The sequence below is a fragment of the Mus caroli genome, unplaced genomic scaffold (assembly GCF_978045245.1).
Source record: "Mus caroli unplaced genomic scaffold, Mus_caroli_1 scaffold_3, whole genome shotgun sequence".
NCBI classification, from domain to species: Eukaryota; Metazoa; Chordata; class Mammalia; order Rodentia; family Muridae; genus Mus; species Mus caroli.
Window position 1 is genome coordinate 127,214,885 of NW_028227258.1, and position 19,169 is coordinate 127,234,053.

Below are 19,169 nucleotides of genomic sequence, written 5' to 3' on the forward strand. Positions count from 1 at the left end.
AATTCAAACAGGTCAGGAATCTGAGGCAGGAATGATGAAGAGGCCAGGCTTGATCTCCATGGCTTGCTCAGACTTTTCTTCTGTTTGTTTGGGTTTTGTTTTTGTTTTTGTTTTGTTTTTGTTTTTGTTTTGAGATATTGTTTCTCTGTGTAGCCCTGGCTGTCTTAGAAGTCACTCTGTAGACTAGGCTGGCCTCAAACTCGCAGAGATCTGCCTGCCTCTGCCTCCCAAGTCCTTGGAGTAAAGTGCGCCACCAATGCCTGCCAACCAGCCCAGAGAAACAGTTCCACCCACAATGGACTGGGTTCTCCTGCATGAATCCCTAATTATGAAAACTCCCTACAGCCAGATCTTATGGAGACATCTTTTAAACCGATGATCCCTCCTCTCGGATGACTCTAGCTTGTGACAAGTTGACATAAAACTAGCCAGTACAATAGCACGAATGTTGTGAAAGTAACCAACAACTTTTCAGCTCGATTTAAGGCCCACTTCATGAGTTAGAACTTATATATGACATTGCGAACGTGGCCAAGAACCTGAGATGAGATAAATCATGGGTCTATGGCAAAACCTATTATTAATTATGTGAAGGAACCATAACAATAAAAGTACTTTTAATGACCTGTAACTATCCCTATAATCAGTGCCTTGCTCAGCCCTCATCAAGATGCTTCTTGTTGCAATAGGTAAGAGTTAGCCCACAGCTCCACAACTGGGTAATTGTGAGCACTCGGTCTTAAATGAGATATCTTCATCAAGCCCCTCACATCAGGCCACGAGGAGCTATGCAGAAGAAGAGGTGCAAAGATTAAAAGAGCCTGAGGTGGTGGGTGACTCCAAGGAGTCTTCCAGACACAACAGAACCGAGGCGCACATGAATGCACAAGACACCAATAAGACAAAACAAAAGAAAGAAGGAAAGAAGGAAGAAAGAAAGAAAGAAAGAAAGAAAGAAAGAAAGAAAGAAAGAAAGAAAGAAAGAAAGAAAGAAAGAAAGAAGGAAGGAAGGAAGGAAGGAAGGAAGGAAGGAAGGAAGGAAGGAAGGAAGGAAGGAAGGAAGGAAGGAAGGAAGGAAGGAAGGAAGGAAGGAAGGAAGGAAGGAAGGAAGGAAGGAAGGAGGAAGGAAGGAAGGAAGGAAGGAAGGAAGGAAGGAAGGAAGGAAGGAAGGAAGGAAGGAAGGAAGGAAGAAAGCCAAACAACAACAAAGAAACAAAATCTGTGGCAGTACAGACAGCACAGGTTCAAGCCAAATAGTGTCACTGAAAGGGGAAGTGTGAATTCAGTCCAACCCCCTAACCAAGAAGCTATTTACAATACCTGCTGGGTATGTTTTCCAGTAGACTGTCACCACGTATATGAACCACACACCAGGGCAGGCCCCACAACTGAGAGCAGCTGGTCTACACAAAACAAACGTTACAGATTTGGGGGGGAGGTGATGGGGGTTGTTTCTATGTTGTGATTCTGGCATTTTTCTTCTCTTATTGGTCTTTGGTCTTTGTTTTGTGTGTGTGTGTTTAATTTTTAAAAGAGAAAGAGAGAAAAAACATGTATGACCAGGTCTGCCTATGATTTTTGCCTCCCTGCATGTTTGAATTTTGCAGTTTCTGTGTTCTTAATAGCAGCCTTCCAGTATCTTGTTTGTGTTTCTATACCACTGTCAACATGAGAACTAAGTATTAATGATGCACAAAAAGCCTGGTTTGACATTTTTATCTTCCATAGCTCTATATTGGCTTAATCCATAATTCTGAACCTCAGGTAATGCAGGTAATTAATGACCATTTCTATATGTGATAAAAGCAGCCTATGAAATGAGAATTAAGTCTCCACAGCACTAATACCTTTGTAGAGCACGGTGTGTCAAGTATTCAAATACTTTTTATTACACTCTATATGTAAAACTTCATTTAGATAACTGAAGAGTAGAAAACCATCAATACTGGAGATAAGCTATGTAAATAAAATGATGATGCTCTCTGGTATCTTTACAACACTTAGGAGAGAGTGGCAGGTGACCCTCGCAGCCAATCATTGGACTGAGCACAGAGTTCTCAATGGAGGAGTTAGAGAAAGGACTGAAGGAGCTGAAGGGGCTTGCAACCCCATAGGAGGAAGAACAATATGAACCAACCAGAGCCCCCAGAGCTCCCAGGGACTAAACCACCAACCAAAGAAAACACATGGGGGAACTCATGGCTCCAGTCGCATATGTAGCAGAGGATGGCCTTGTCTGGCATCAATAGGAGAAGCCCTTGGTCCTGGGAGGGCTCAATGCCCCAGTGTAGGGAAACACCAAGGCAGTAAGGTGGGAGTGGGTGGGTGGGAGGGAGAGCACCTCTTCTTAGAAGCAGGGGAGGGGGAATGGGAGAAGGGGGTCTCAGAAGGGGAAACCAGGAAAGGAGATAACATTGAAATGTAAATGTATGTAATATCCAATAAAAAAAAATAATTAGCAAGGAAAAATAGAGTTCAAGGCCATTCTCCACTACAAAGAGAACTTAAGACCAACCTGAGCTACACGAGACCCTGTCTCAAAAAATAAAGTAACTAGTCAATTGGATAAAATGCTTCCTAAAAGAGTAAAAATCATTAAATACATCATCAAAAGTGGAATCTTCAGCTTCCAGTAGGATCCTTAAAAGAGCTGAGATACTCTAAAGGAAAGGAACAATATAAAAACTATATATGAAGCACTAAAAATGGCACTACTAAACCCTGTCACTAATCTGTGTCCAGAAGCCTGTGTCCACACTTTCTTTAAGTCTTTCAGACTGGAAATCCTTAATACCTCTAAGACAATTGCTTGCATTTTACATGTTCAACTTACATGTGTATTTGTAAGTTATTTGTCCTAGCCAGAAGGGGGACAATTACAATAATAGATTTAAATAAATATTTTCTGATAAGAATGTATTTTTAATCGTGCGTTTTCAATTCGGCCTCCTTTTCTTTGACATTGGTGACTGGGCCTTGCACCCCAAGCAGAGAACTCCGCTTGAAAACCAGAAAATATTTCATTTAAAATCTCTTGCTTGGGAGGGGAAAGGGGGAACAGGATCAGGTATGGGGGCAGGGGAGAAGCCCAGAGGGCCAGGAGAATGAATGGACAAATGCAGCCTCAGGGGTGGAGGAGGTAGGGGGATGCCACAGTTTTTGTTTCTTTGTTGTAGTTGTTTTGGCTTTGGGACGTTGGTGGTGGTGGTGGTTGTTGGTTGGTTGGTTTTTTTTTTTTTGTCTTATTGGTCTCTTGTGCATTCATGTGTGCACTAACAATTCAAGAGATATGTCTTCAAGCTCTGTTGGCTTGTCTTCCACGTGATCTAATCTGTTACCAAGGCTGCCAGCAAATGTGTCTGTCTGACCTTCAGAATTACTTTCATCTTCCATAATTTCTGTCCAGTTCTCCTCCAGACCCTGTGATGCCTTCTTTGACCCGTTTAACTATTCGTGTGGGTTTTTTTCCTGTGTATTGGTATGTTGATTACGGTTTCTTTGCTAGGATGTGCCTTTTATGATATTATAGAACAGTTTCCTTACTGAATTGTTAGCGACAGACAGAAAGAAAGAACAAAAGAGAAATTAAAAAGATAAAGAGAAAAGAGAGAAAACGCAATAGCTCTGGGGTGCCTTAAAAAATCAATTATTTGTCTCATTGGCATGGCTGAGGGAGAAGTTGGGGGCATAGAAAATTGCTTCAGCAAAATAATGGCAAAAAACTCAAATCTTGAGAAAAACATGTACATCCGAGTACAAGAGGCATTTAGAACCTCAAACACGCATGGTCAATGAAGTGTGTCATCACGTCACACTATTAAGTTGTTTAAAAAGTACGGAACAAAGAAAGATTACAAAGCTCTATGAGAGAGCTGTGTCAAGTCACATTTAAAGGGAAATACATTAGAGGAGCGGCAAACTTCTCTGGAGGATTCTAAATGTCAGGAGGGCTCAGAACGATGCACTTAAGGCTCAGAAAGAAAACAACTACCAGCCAAGATTATTGAAAACATCAAGGTCGTCCTTCAAAATTGAAGGAGAATTAAAAAAAAAAAACCTCCCAGGAAAAGGATAAGTTAGGAGAACTCACGACCCACTAGACCAGCATTACAAAATCCTACATCCAGAAAAGAAAGAATTTAGGAAAGCCCAGTCTGAAGAAATCCTGGGAGAAAAAGACTTGTCCCAATGAGAAATAAGGAAAAGCATGTATTACTAACACAGTAAACTAAAGTGTACAAGAAAAGTAGGAGGTAATAAGCAAAACATGTTCAAAGCTACTTGAAGAAAATAGGAATGAAATATAAATGTATATGCCTTCGGAGTTGGAACAGCACATCGGTTTGTAAAGAACAAAACACCACATAACGCATAAAAAGGAGATGGCCCAATGTAACAGCGGTGATTTTAACACCAAGAATAACTGTACATCACTGGAGCCGACACCACACCCCCAAAGGCCATGTGAGAGCGCAAAGGCTTCAAGAAGCCAAAGACCTGAGCAAAGCCACACTGAAGGCATAACCATGGAGCCAGAGGAGACACAAGGGAAGCAGCTTAGGTACCTACCGGCACAGGTATCTTTCCTCGGTAAGATTTCCAAATTAGAGAAAACAGGAACTGACAACTAGAATTACACCGGAAAGTTCCGCCCAGCAAAGTAGATCAGTTTTTCCCTCTGTTAATTTACAGACCACAATGGTCTGTGGGGGGTTGGATGAGAGTGGCTCCCGCTAGGCTCATCTGTTTGAAACTTGGTCTCCAGTTGGAAGGGTTTGGGGATGATTAGAAGGTGTGGCCTTGCGCAGGAGATTTGTCACCGGGGAGGTCCCAGAGTGCTCTCTGCCTCTTGCTTGGAAATCGAGATGTGAGCTCTCAACTGTTCCTGTGACCATGGCTTTGCTCTGACATCATGGACTCTAAATCTTTGGGACCATAAGCCTAATTAAATGTTTTCTTTTACTAAAAGCAAACCAACAAGCCACTTCAGATACTCATTTCTACCTTATTATTAGGTAATTGAACCAATTTCCCTTTACCTCTCTTTCCTCATGAAAAGTTGACATTTGATTAGTTTTCTCTGGTTTGTTTTTATTGTTTACTTATTTTCATAAGGCCTCACTTTATCTCCCAGGCTACTCCCAAAGCCTCCTACTGTGTCCTCTAGAGCACTGAGACTATATGCAAATGACAATATGCTCCATCTCAAGATGTTTCTTCTATTTCCCAGTGTGGCCTCCCATTACAGTTACCCTCTTCTCTAACTGTCGCTCTCTCACTTTGTATATTTTCTGCTGCCCACAAATGTGGAAGGTAGGGATGGGGGCCAGGGTATGGTTGGTAATAGAGGGGGGGGGGGAGTTCTTTTCCCAAAACCATGCCTGGTCCCTACAGCACCCTGCTCAGGTATGGTACACAATGTATAGTCTACTGGCTGGGCCTGGTAGAATGTACATTAGACCTTGCATGGCCTGGTCTGCCTCAAAGGCTGTCTTACTATCAACTGCAAGGTCACAGAGAAGTCATTTAACTTTCCAGTCTGGGTGGGGATTGAAGAGAACACAGCTCTGCCCAGTTCATTAACATTCATCCTGCATGCTTGAAATTGCCAAACTCAATGTGCTGCTCTTACATGATCTTCTGTGATTCTGCTTACTGATCCTGGAAAGCTGGGAACATTAATTAATCAACCTCTCTTGCCTGCCATCTGGTCTTCTGGGTTTGTGTTATTTCAAAGATGAGCATAGACCCAACCAGTTGGTTCTTTTATTCCCTCTTCTAACCATACTCCATCTCCCTCCCCTCTCCTTCTTTCTGTCTCTCTCCCTTCCCCTCCCCTCCTCCTTTTCTCTCTTTCTTTCCACTCCTCTCTTTTCTTAGTAATAAATGTTACTTCTTCCTGATTTTTCCCATTTAACATCAGGTCATCTTTCCTTGCCCTCCAGTTTCTGAGCTGCCATCTCAGTTGAAGTATGGAAATCATGGCATGAGTGTCCTATTTGGGCACATCATTCGCACCTCTCAGCCCCACTCTTGGAATCATGGGAAAGCCTGTGCCTGCCTCAGGTAACAGAGTTCTTTTCCTTGGGGAGTTCTGTCCCTCAGTTCCCCTGTGGCTGAGATCATTTCCTCATACACATCTCTCCATTTCTTCTTGCGGGTCATTAGCCGAACATTGGCTAATGTGTATGGGATTAAAATTTCACATCTTTTCCTAAGATTCCTGAGTACACCTACACAACACACTGATTTGGGGGCATTTACCGCAAACAGACCCGTCAATCACACTGCCGGAATGCACCCATCTGTTTACTGAGGTGGCCCTTCTGCTAGCTGGTTCACAAGTCCTATCAAACTCGGATCCAGGGAAAAGCAGTAAGCATGCTAACCCCCTGCCCCACCCCTCCCCAGCATCTCTCCCACCACTAAGCAGTTTTGTTTTGTTTTTATAACATACAAATATTCAGTGTCATTAGCATCAGAAGAAAATGAGAGAGTGTCACTGCAGTTAGAGAAACAAAGAAAGGGACATGGACTTTAGGGTATGGAGGAAAGGTGCAATCCAGGGGACACATGTACCTTGAAAACCGTTAGTCTGGGGCCTGACACAGCACATTCTCAACAGCTGGCCAGCTGATTCTGTTGACACTGACAGAGGTGGGCTAATTGAGGTCAGCGTTTGTGAAGGGTGAGCAGATAAGGGTTTTGTTGCAAGATGCACGAAGAATGATGGAAAAGAACTCGCAGCATATACGCTGCTGAGACTAAGGACACTTGGATGAGAGCCTTCACAAAAATTACCATCAAGGTGTGTGCTACAAAAGAGATACCCTAGTTCTTTACAAGAATATTGGCTGGGAAACGGTCTTCTAATTTACTTTTGGGCCAACGGGGACAGGTCATCTATCATTATAAACTTCCAAGGAAACTCCTCTTTAATCTAGGAGTGATTTCTAAAGGTAATGAAAGACAGAGAGCCATGCCTTCTTTTCGTAGAATTTCTCTTGCGTCTTCGACCTCGTTGTGCGTTACAGTTCCGAGCGGACTGTATTACACGGAGCCGTGTTCTTTTTCTCGCCTCCAGCTGTGGTAATGGGAAATAAACGAGGCTGATATTTACAACTCCATTTTCTTACTTGCTGGAATATTCTGTGATTTTTTTTTTGTTCTCTGATTGGATTCACAAAATTACTGGTTTGCTATTTCCAAGTTATTGAGTTCAGGTTGCAACTAGATCAGCCTTGGCCAGCAGGGGTGGCTCCCAGGAGTAACACCTGCCTGGGTGCGATTCTCACGACACTGTCACTGAATTTCAGTCACAAAGGGCAACCACAGTTCTTGGGGGTTTGTTTGTTTGTTTGTTTTTTTCTTTTTGAGATCTCAGAACTCACATGTGTTTATTATACATAATGAGGGAGAGCTATTGAGAGGGAAATTTGAGAAGCAAGATGTCATTTGTTCATACCTGTACCACCCAAAGAACACTTGAGGCAAGCTGTGCTTGTTGCAAAAATGTTATAATAATGTCAGGCAAAAGAATAATTGATATATGTGATATACAGCAATATACTGAAAACTTTTATGTTAGGTATCATAGATAAGAAAGTATTAGAATACCTATAAAGATAATGCATCATATTTTTTTAAATTAGTGTTACTATTAAGAAAAATAAAACCACCTTAGGCCTGTTAACTTTCTGAAGCACATGTCCCTGATTTTACATTAAAATCCGATGGGAAAACAATTGCAAACCCAGAGGCTGAGTTAGGAACTGAAAACAGTGGGGCTATTCCCTGTCCACCGCACTCAAAGCCTGTGGGTCTTGCATGGTTCACTACCCACGGGAGGACACACGCATTTCTGTTAGTGATTGGGGAGCCTGCCTTTGTTCCCACATTGTAAGGAACTGCCTGATTTTCTCTGAAATATGGAGTAGCATCAGTCCACTTCAGAGATCACTGCGAGCAGTGGCAAATGTCCACAAGCCGCTATCTGATAGCTGAAACTATTCAACTGCCTTCATTCTCCGGCTCACCTTGATGGGCATTCTTAGGCCTTCCTGAGTAGCGTGACCAGTATAAGGTCTTTAGTGACGAGATGGGAAAACCACTACATACCACAAGCAACACTGAGTTCTCTTTTATTTAGGTATGGTGCAGTCTCTGGAATACATTTAAGATGGTTTCAAGACCCACCGGATGCATTTAGAAACCTGTTTCCCTTCCCAAAGCTCCCAGATTGCAGCTTGCTTTCAGTCAGTTCTTTGTTCCTTCCCCCACTCCTACATACAGCTAAACTTAAATCTTAAGCCATTGTTTTCCTTGAAATTCAAAATGAAAGACATTTATTTTGCTTTCTTTAGTAAAACCCTTTACTAAACAGTCACTTGTATTAAAATCAGTTGCCCCCTCATGAAGTGTAGAAAAATGAAAAATGTAAATCTGAGTTGATAATATTCCTGCAAACTCCCAAAGCTTTCAGTCCCTTGCTTACTCTTGGTTTTTCAAGGTTTGTGGTTCAGCTGACAAAAAAAAAAAAAAATCTGAAAGACAAAAATTCCTTCTATAACTTCCCTGCAGCTCCACAGTGAGCCAATCCAACAAAACCACATTTCCTCGGGCTGATTTTTCTATTGTTGTTGGAAAAAATGAGTGAAATAAAATGGGGAGGTCAAGACAATTAAAATTAGTGTTATTGAGTCATAAATTTTAGAATGCATTTCCAAATTTTTTTTAAGAAATATGAGTGCCAATTTAACAAAAGGAGGAAAGCTGGTATTAGGTCCTCACATGCTTCGTAATGTGAGGTATTAACAATGTGACAATAACCTTTGCTTTCCTTCTTTCATCCCACCCAGGCTGGCCTTAAACCTCTGACCTTCCTGCTTTAGCAGTCAGAGTACTGTCTCACCATCATGGGCCACCATATCCAAGGTCCAAAAGGTCTTTCTACGCCCGGCTTTCTGACCCCCAAACACTGTGTTTTGTACCCCCATAGGATGATGCTGTGTTTTAGATGAAGAAGTTTTATATTCCACTGTCGCTACTCATACTGGAGAGTTGGGCTCCTACCTTTGAGATGTGGCAGGAGAATGTGAATAAACTTTAGGGGCAGGTATATTTCACTCCTCACTCTCCCTCCCTCTCTCCAGCCTGGCTCCAGGTGCACAGTGAGCCCCCAGTCAATGTCTGCTCCATGAATGAAATCAGTCCCACCTTGGACATCGCAGGTAAATTCTTAGAGCTCAGTCTCAAACTGTAAATGCATTTTTCCCCACCAAGATTTTACTCAAATTTCACACTTTTTAATGTGGTGATTGAATTCAAGATTGTGAAACTGTTTTGGGGTTCCAGAGAGATGGCTCAGCAGTTCAAAGCACTGGTTGAATAAACAGAGGACCCAGATTCGTTCTTAGCACCCACGTGGTGGCTTAAAGCACTGCAGAGGCACACATGGAGCCAAAACACTTCCACACCGAAAAGAAAAGTAGTAAATGAACATTTAACACTCCTTTGGAAACACTGGGATTTTAAAGAATGACTTCCCCCATTCCCAGACTCCACAGCAAGCATACCAATGGCATCAGCAGGCTACTCATGACCCTGGCTCAGAGCTCTCCATGTCCCTTTTATTGCTGCATCATGAGAACAAGATGGGACGAGAGATGTCATATTCAAAGATGCTCTCAGGGCTGGAAAATGGCTCAGCTGTATAGTACATAGTCAGATGCAAATTATGGCCTCAGGGGTCAAATGTCAAGGTTAAACAGCCCAGGAGCAGTGTGCTTGGACTGTGGAAAGTCCCTGTGTTCCCTGAGGGTAAGAAAAACAAACAGAACCCTACAGAGGCTGAGGTCTTGAAGCTGATTTTATTTTGTCTGCAGCTCATGTGTTCTACTCCTTGAATGACAACACTAATATTTTATGCACATGAAAATGCTAATACAAATATATTGCATGGGTATTCTAGTGCCTAGGAGCTGAGCTAATCCTGTGGTCACTTGATTTCATGCGTGCTTTAATGCTAGGACATCCATCTGAGGAGAAGTTTCTTCAGGATCACAGGTTGTCTTCACAGCATGCTTCCACGGCAAAGACCCCAGATAAATAGATATGCATGTTTTTACTTTATCTCTCAAGGAAATGACATCCAGAAAGTATGAGGAGCAAGAAAGTTCAACTCACCCTTAGGTAGATATTTGGTTCATGACAATTGTGTTTATTGGACTCAAAGACTAGTTGACACAAATGCAAGCCCACGAAGCACATTGCTGCAGCTACATAAAGCGGAATAAATGCCTTCCATTGGTAATATCAGGGTTGTCTCAGTAACCACTGATGGCCCCTGTCCAGGCAGCAGAGGAGGAAGGCAGGAGCATCAGGGGCAGCCACCTATGGTCCCATTGCTCTGGCTTTCTAGACCCTGTGTTCCACTCATCCCTCAAAACCCAGGAAGTCATCAACTAAGTGACGGATAGGGTAACCTCTGATGTCAGTAAATTTGCTTGTATAAAATTTTCAGCGGGCCTCAACTGTTCCCTACCACTGCTTATAAAAGTGTCTTATAAGCTCTAAGTGTCTTATAGCTGCTTCATGGGCTCGCTCTTGGGAGGACTCTTGGGAGCACAATAAGAAATGGTTGCTGTTCATTGCATGTGAGTTTTTCTGACATTGTGTCTCTCTGTGCCCTTGCAACTTCTAATTATTGTGTTTCTTGTGCAGCTGGGTCACTCCTGTGTGGATAATTCCCTGATAAAGATGTGCTGGAATACTACATGAACACCATATATGGATGTGAATCAAAACTAATAAGTATTATGCCTATCATATGTAAAATTTATGGTTTTGTAAGTATAAAATACATCTATTGAAAATGACTTAATAAAAAGTGATTTAATGCTTTGTTCCTTCTAATTGCAGAAGTAATTACTATATTATATATATTGAAATACTGAAGAGATTTTATTGCACTTAAACTTTTCAAAGAGTACTTAAAAATGTAAGGTAATTTCTGCTTTGAGGATGTTGTGCTTCCATGGACGCTTGCAGAGCTGGGTCTCCCCATCTTGGTTAACAAATGCCCACTGAAAACTGTGAGGTCAAAAGGGAAGGGAGGTGAGAACCAGGGGAACGCAATGGCCTGGTCCTCTGATTGGTCAGTGGCACCACAGAAAGAGAGAGAGAGAGAGAGAGAGAGAGAGAGACAGAGACAGAGAGACAGAGAGACAGAGAGACAAAGAAGGAGGAAAAGGAAAAAGGGAGAAAAGAAGTGGGGGAGGGGAAATCACAGAACTGAGAATCAAAGTAAATTTTCAAATTTTCAGACCAAAGTTCCTTCTCACTCAATTCTCAGGGATTCCCCTGTTACCTTGTTAGAGAGTTATATAAATGAGATGCACAAAATCATTAAGTATTTTCTTAATCCCTCAACCAGAAAAACCTTAAACGAGACCACAAATGTAGATCAGAAATGGCTGCTTCCTTCAAACCATGGGTAAAAGCCACATAAAACATTGGTTGTAACATGAATTTCTGGAATTATAAGCATTTGAGTTTATTTTTGCAGTAGAATGTGTCTCTGAAATTGCTCAGAAATCAAAAGTAAGAGGATAAGCCCCCATTGAATATCTCCAAGTACTCGATTAGCAGGTAAAATGAAAATCACACTTTTCATAGCTGTTGAGCGTGTGGGAACACGTGGATATATCCCCGAGGCTTTGCAGTGATGTAGATTTTACCACTTCCTTTAATGGTGTAATTTCATATTTTTGACATGAGTAAAATAAGCCCCCTAACAAAAACCATTTGCTTTTAAGCAAATCCAGTCTGTTTTCAAAGATTGGTGTGTGCCTCTCACACCTGACTTCTCATAAACGGCAATAAAATCCTGGTTAATTTCCTTCACCCTCCAGTATTCTGCCCCCAAAGCTCCTGACTTGTGAGGGCATCTGAGTGTATTGTGTTACATCTCTGCCTGCCAGCCTGGATTCTCCCAGTGCATGCTCTGTATAAACTGACTGAAAGTATGCAGCTTGAAGTAGAAAGTCAGCCCTTCCCTTCCCTCCCTGTCTCTCTCCTCTCCTCCTCCTCCTCCCTCCTCCCATCCCTTCCTTCTTCCCTTCCACCCTTCCTTCTTTGTTTTCTTCTCTTCCATCCTTCCTTCCTCCCTCTCTTCTATCTCTCCTCCCTCCTTCTTTTCTCCTGTCTCCCTCCCTCCCTCCCTTTCTCACTCCCTTCCTTTCCTTCTCCATTTCTTTTCTCTGAAGTCTTTTTTTTTTCTTTTCAACATTAAGGGTCATTATCACTGTCTAGACTTTTGTCATAACAGTCTGTGCATTTCAGAACAAATGTTTTGTTGAAGTTCTGGCCTTGATAGTAATCATTTTGATCCCTGCTTTCTGTACTGTCTGGCATCCAGACCTTCTATGAAAGACATTAAATCGCTTACACTTTTTTGTTTTTGTTTTTGTTTTCTTAATTTGCAAGGTGAGTTTGGGTTCCATCTAAACTTGTTAGATTCAAAATATCTTTCCTAAGAATATCAGGATTTTTTTTTTCAGATGGAGCGTAAGTAAACCGAGGGAAATGGGATTATATTCCCCTTTCCAGGTAGGATTTTGCCTGGACAGCAGATGGGGACACGTGAATGGGAGCCAGAGTCCTGCAATGTTCCCGGTCGCTTCTACCTCACTGTGGAGGCCACAGTTGCTTCTCACTTTACTCATGTGCCTGGTCATCTGGCATGTTTACTTCCTTTAGTTTCTCTCGAAAGCCAGTCTCTCTCAACCCTTATCATCAGAGAGATGGGCAAGTCTGGATGGCAGTCACTCTGGCTTGTGCACTGCATCTTTAAAGCACTTCCCTACTTATTCTATATAAAATGACACAGTATGCCTTCAGTCACCACCCTACCCAGGCCGCAGGGTGACCCTAGGAGTCACTGCATCATTTTGTGTGGTAGTTCTTGTGTAAAACAGTTCATTTTGAGTTTTTGTAAAATTTCCTAGTGTATATACACAATAGTACCTAAGGGTTTTCACCATAATACCTCCATACATGCATATAATGTACTTTAATCATATCTACTTCTAATGATCTATTTTATACCAACACTCCCTCCTGCATCCCAAAGGACACCTAGACAGTTATTGTTTTGATGCAACAAAGTCGTTTTAAGCTATGAAGAACATAAAAATCTTGTTCAACAGAGGATGTCATAGCAGGTTGATGCTGCCTCTCGTTGAAAATGAAGCCTCACACACTGACACATTAGTCAGGTGAAACATCGAGGTACTCACGGGAAACTGGATGCTTCCAGCCCAGTTCCTCCTTTCTCTTTTCCCCATTAATACTTGCTAAAATGTCATTTTTAAACAAATAATAAGCTAGGCATGGTGGTGCACACCTTTAATCCCAGCACTTGGGAGGCAGAGGCAGGCGGATTTCTGAGTTTGAGGCCAGCCTGGTCTACAGAGTGAGTTCCAGGTCGGCCAGGGCTATACAATGAAACCCTGTCTCGAAAACCAAAACAAAACAAACAAAAACAAACAAACAAAAAACAAAACAAAAAAAACCCAAATAATAAAAGATTAAAACTTCGCCACAGAGAAGCAAGTGTTCCCTTCGTTAGGGAACCTCAGATAGAATTCATACTCTATGTCTTCCAGGCATCTATGATGCTTACATCCTCAGTGTCCTGAAAACTCCCTGTCACATACAAACACACACTCTTGCAGTGAATCCAGGCCCTTGGTCCCAGGTGTACCCTGTCAGAAATTCTATGCAATTAGACCAGTCAAGAGAATTGGCTCGCACTAATACCCAGTCCCCAGTGCCTCCTGCAGAAGCAAGACCATCACAGGGCATCTCAATAGCAAAGAAACTCATGGGAGCACTTGTTAGCGTCTTGCTCCACTTCACGGAGAAATTGATTCTTCTAGGAGGTCAAATTATTTTTGTTTTTTTTTTCTTTTTCCACGCACAGCAACTCCAATCTGTCACTTGGTCAGCTCCTTTAAGAAAGCTTGGTTAAGGGAGCCGCTTCTTATTATTCCTTGGTACCAGTGTGTGGTGCAAAGACAGCTTCATTCTTAAGTAGAGAGTCACTTAAGTGTGACCTATTATGTGAGCCTAGGTGCTTTCACATCAAGCACCGGGAGCTAACGAGGTCTTTAATTTTTATACACTAGATTGATAACTTACATTGAACACACAGTGCCCACTGTCCTTTCCAATCTGCTCAGCTATTCCCAGATCTCTATGGTCAGTTTTACACAACACAAATTCTTTAACTAATGGACTCTAAAAAAATGATGTCTAGGCCAGTTCAATGGCTCACGGGAAGACTGTCACTCAACTAAAATGATTTTGCAAAAATGTAAAACCAACTTGTTGCTGTAGAGGAATTTTTGCCTAGTGTGGATACATAACCAGCATAGATCTATATCCATTCTGGAGCAGTGGCATGGACTGCTCCAATACAGGGAGCATCATAGTTCCCAAGTTATGCCTCAGAGGGCAGGTGTGAGCTATGTGCCACGCCCTTGGTGGGTGGGTTTGCTGATAAAGCAATGTCCCCCAACCCCGTGAAGAAAAGGAGTGGTAAGACATCCATACCTATTCAACATTGTACTTGAAGTCCTAGCCAGAGCAATTTGACAACAAAAGGAGATCAAAGGGATACAAATTGGAAAAGATGAAGTCAAAATATCACTTTTTGCAGATGATATGATAGTATATCTAAGTGACCCTAAAAATTCCACCAGAGAACTCCTAAGCCTGATAAACAGCTTCGGTGAAGTAGCTGGATATAAAATTAACTCAAACAAATCAATGGCCTTTCTCTACACAAAGAATAAACAGGCTGAGAAAGAAATTAGGGAAACAACACCCTTCTCAATAGTCACAAATAATATAAAATATCTTGGCGTGACTCTAACTAAGGAAGTGAAAGATCTGTATAATAAAAACTTCAAGTCTCTGAAGAAAGAAATTCTAGAAGATCTCAGAAGATGGAAAGATCTCCCATGCTCATGGATTGGCAGGATCAACATTGTAAAAATGGCTATCTTGCCAAAAGCAATCTACAGATTCAATGCAATCCCCATCAAAATTCCAAATCAATTCTTCAACGAATTAGAAAGTGCAATCTGCAAATTCATCTGGAATAACAAAAAACCTAGGATAGCAAAAACTCTTCTCAAGGATAAAAGAACCTCTGGTGGAATCACCATGCCTGACCTAAAGCTCTACTACAGAGCAATTGTGATAAAAACTGCATGGTACTGGTATAGTGACAGACAAATAGACCAATGGAATAGAATTGAAGACCCAGAAATGAACCCACACACCTATGGTCACTTGATCTTCGACAAGGGAGCTAAAACCATCCAGTGGAAGAAAGACAGCATTTTCAACAAATGGTGCTGGCACAACTGGTTGTTAACATGTAGAAGAATGCGAATCGATCCATTCCTATCTCCTTGTACTAAGGTCAAGTCTAAGTGGATCAAGGAACTTCACATAAAACCAGAGACACTGAAACTTATAGAGGAGAAAGTGGGGAAAAGCCTTGAAGATATGGGCACAGGGGAAAAATTCCTGAATAGAACAGTAATGGCTTGTGCTGTAAGATCGAGAATTGACAAGTGGGACCTCATGAAACTGCAAAGCTTCTGCAAGGCTAAAGACACCATCAATAAGACAAAAAAACCACCAACAGATTGGGAAAGGATCTTCACCTATCCTAAATCAGATAAGGGACTAATATCCAATATATATAAAGAACTCAAGAAGGTGGACTCCAGAAAGTCAAATAACCCCATTAAAAAATGGGGCTCAGAACTGAACAAAGAATTCTCACCTGAGGAATACCGAATGGCAGAGAAGCACCTGAAAAAATGTTCAACATCCTTAATCATCAGGGAAATGCAAATCAAAACAACCCTGAGATTCCACCTCACACCAGTCAGAATGGCTAAGATCAAAAATTCAGGTGACAGCAGATGCTGGCGAGGATGTGGAGAAAGAGGAACACTCCTCCATTGTTGGTGGGATTGCAAGCTTGTACAACCACTCTGGAAATCAGTCTGGCGGTTCCTCAGAAAATTGGACATAGTACTACCGGAGGATCCAGCAATACCTCTCCTGGGCATATATCCAGAAGATGTCCCAACCGGTAAAAAAGACACATACTCCACTATGTTCATAGCAGCCCTATTTATAATAGCCAGAAGCTGGAAAGAACCCAGATGTCCCTCAACAGAGGAATGGATACAGAAATTATGGTACATTTACACAATGGAGTACTACTCAGCTATTAAAAAGAATGAATTTATGAAATTCCTAGCCAAATGGACGGACCTGGAGGGCATCATCTTGAGTGAAGTAACACAATCACAAAAGAACTCACACAATATGTATTCACTGATAAGTGGATATTAGCCCAAAACTTAGGATACCCAAGATATAAAATACAATTTGCTAAACGCATGAAACTCAAGAAGAATGAAGACCAAAGTGTGAACACTGTGCCCCTTCTTAGAATTGGGAACAAAACACCCAGGGAAGAAGTTACAGAGACAAAGTTCGTAGCTGTGATGAAAGGATGGACCATTTAGAGACTGCCGTATCCTGGGATCCATCTCATAATCAGCTTCTAAATGCTGACACCATTGCATACACTAGCAAGATTTTGCTGAAAGGACCCAAATATAGCTGTCTCTTGTGAGACAATGCCAGGGCCTAGCAAACACAGGAGTGGATGTTCACAGTCAGCTATTGGATGTATCACAGGGCTCCCAATGGAGAAGCTAGAGAAAGTACCCAAGGAGCTAAAGGGATCTGCAACCCTATTGTTGGAACAACATGATGTACTAACCAGAACCCCAGAGCTCTTGTCTCTAGCTGCATATGTATCGAAAGATGGCCTAGTCGGCCATCAATGGAAAGAGAGGCCCATTGGACTTGCAAACTTTATATGCCCCAATATAGGGGAATGCCAGGGCCAAAAGAATGGGAATGGGTGGGTAGGGAAGTGGGGGGCGCTATGGGGGACTTTTGGGATAGCATTGGAAATGTAATTGAGGAAAATATGTAATAAAAATATTAAAAATTAAAAAAAAGACATACAACCAATGCTAGATGCAGACTATACCTTCTCACAGGAAACAGTTGAGCCTTTCAAATGAAGGAATGTGAACAGGACGAGATAGATAGATAGATAGATAGATAGATAGATAGATAGGATAAAAACAGAAATAGAGAGAAAGCATTTGTTTGAAAGATACTTTGTCTGCTTGACCATGTTTAGCGGCTGGAGAGATAGCTCAGTTGGTAAAGCATTTCCCCTGTAAGCATGATGGTCTAGGGTCAGTCCTCAGAAGCAGTATGAAATGCTAGGTGCAGTGATTGGCACTTGTAAGCCCAGTCTATGGAGGCAGAAACAGGAGGATTCCTAGGGCCCACTGATCACTCAGTCCAGCCAATTGGGGAATCCCAGGCCAGTGGCAGACCCTGGCTGAAAACATAATTTGGACATTGTGTGACAGACAGCTGAGGTTGTCCTCTGGCCTCACACTCACATGCACACACATGAACAGGAACACACATACTCAGATGCCATTATCTTATTGAATCCTGAGCATGCAGATAATATATCTACTTTTTTTCTCCTTGAAAGACTGTGAGTCTTGGTGAGAAGGAACTGCCCAAAGTTCTAAAACCAGAATGTGATGCTAACCAGGACTGTTTGGGAACCCTGGAAGTTGAGGTGGGATGGGAGATCTTGGTCAAAGGCAGTGCGCAGTCCTAACAGCAGAGAGCATGACCCAGAGGCAATTTGTGCAAATGTGCATTTTGTGGCCTAGAAACCCCTTGCCAAACTATGTCTGTGGCTCTTCCTGCCCTCTGTAGGCTGATATTGGTCCATGGGGCAATGGGAGCAGAGACAGTGAGAGGGGTGAGCCCAGAAGCCCTGTGAGTACATTCGGTGAATGACCACACAGTCAGATCAACCTTACTTGGGGTGATAATTTGGGGGGAGGGGAGGGGTAGAAACATCCAGGATGGCAAAGGTCATTGGCTGAAGGCTTAGGGTACCAAAAATGCCTCATTAGCATGGGGAAGTATTTCAGGAAATCTCAGGGGCTAGCTGAACAGGTTCTTACCAGGAGAAAGGAAGTTGAACCTGTAATCTAACTAAGACTACGTGACATTCTGCAGGTAGAGGGTTTAGAACTCCCCAGACAAGGTCAGAGAAGGGGAAACCCTGCCAATGAATGGAGTCCTCCATTATAGGGCACAGTCCCAGAAGGCAATCCGGTCAATGAATCCAGTAGACTTCAACCTTAATTAGCAGAGTTTTCCCACAGTGTCTCACAGCCGTGCCTACAGGATGACCATTTGCTGTAGACATCACAGCTGAGAATCACAGGAAGAGAACATTGAGTGGGAAGTTCGGGGGAGTTTGTGAGTTTCTTTTAGGGCTTTTAGGGTGTAAGGCTTTGCGTGCCAATCGTGCCTTTTGTCAGAGGACGGTCACTGTTAGAGGGCTTCCTGGTGACCCTGGGAGTTGGGAAAAACTACATCAATTTTATGAACACAGAATCCAAACAAAGGCCAGGCTTCCACATTCATATCTTTGCGTGTTCTCCTTCCATACTGAATGGTGAGAAATGGGGGCGGGGGCTTGGGGGGTTCCAAGGAAGGATCCCGAAACTGCAGGCGCTTGCATGTCTGCTTGCTGGCCAGACCCTCTAGGGGATGCCGACCGCCATGTTATGAGGAAACTCATGCATCTCTGAGAAGAGACAGGTGTGGGAGAAACTGAGGCTGCCTGCCTGTAGCCCAGGGCAACATCTCTCCTGATGCCACCCTAGCCTAGCTTCTGAGAACTTGAGGACTGTAGCCCTGACCACCACACAGACTTGCAACAGATCGTCAATCAGAAGCCCTTGGCTAAGCTACTCCTGAGCTCTGAGCAGCAGAAGTTGAGACGACCCATGTGTTCTAGTTTAAAACATGGCATGTGGAGAAAAATGATTACACAATAACAGAACTAATCCTCCGGGTGACAAAGGCAATGGCATGTTCCTCAGCTGCTTCCCTTCCTAGCCACCTGTCCCAACTGCCCAGCCTCCACACACACACACACACACACACACACACAC

General features: G+C 42.6%; 1 long non-coding RNA gene across 2 annotated transcripts in view; it reads right to left on the reverse strand.

Annotated features, from left to right (window-relative positions):
• LOC147005661 (uncharacterized) overlaps positions 1 to 19,169 on the reverse strand; it is a 123,316-nt gene that overhangs the window by 92,926 nt on the left and 11,221 nt on the right. The gene's annotated exons all lie outside the window — the stretch shown is intronic.